Source organism: Callorhinus ursinus, unplaced genomic scaffold (genome assembly GCF_003265705.2).
Source record: "Callorhinus ursinus isolate GAN/ISIS: 27379988/994484 unplaced genomic scaffold, GSC_fseal_2.0 scaffold29, whole genome shotgun sequence".
Lineage (NCBI taxonomy): Eukaryota > Metazoa > Chordata > Mammalia > Carnivora > Otariidae > Callorhinus > Callorhinus ursinus.
The window spans coordinates 15,906,632-15,906,981 of NW_027397091.1; positions in this window are offsets into that span (position 1 = coordinate 15,906,632).

Below are 350 nucleotides of genomic sequence, written 5' to 3' on the forward strand. Positions count from 1 at the left end.
TTCTTGTTGGATAGACCCTTTAAGTAGGATATAGTGTCCTTCCTCATCTCTTATTACAGTCTTTGTTTTAAAATCTAAATTGTCTGATAGAAGGATTGCCACCCCAGCTTTCTTTTGGTGTCCATTAGCATGTTAAATGGTTTTCCACCCCTTACTTTCAATCTGGAGGTGTCTTTGGGTCTAAAATGAGTCTCTTGTAGACAGCATATCGATGGGTCTTGTTCTTTTATTCAATCTGATGCCTTGTGTCCTTTCATTGGGCATTCAGCCCATTTACATTCAGGGTAACTATTGAAAGATAGGAATTTAATGCCATTGTATTGCCTGTAAGGTGACTGTTACTGTATATC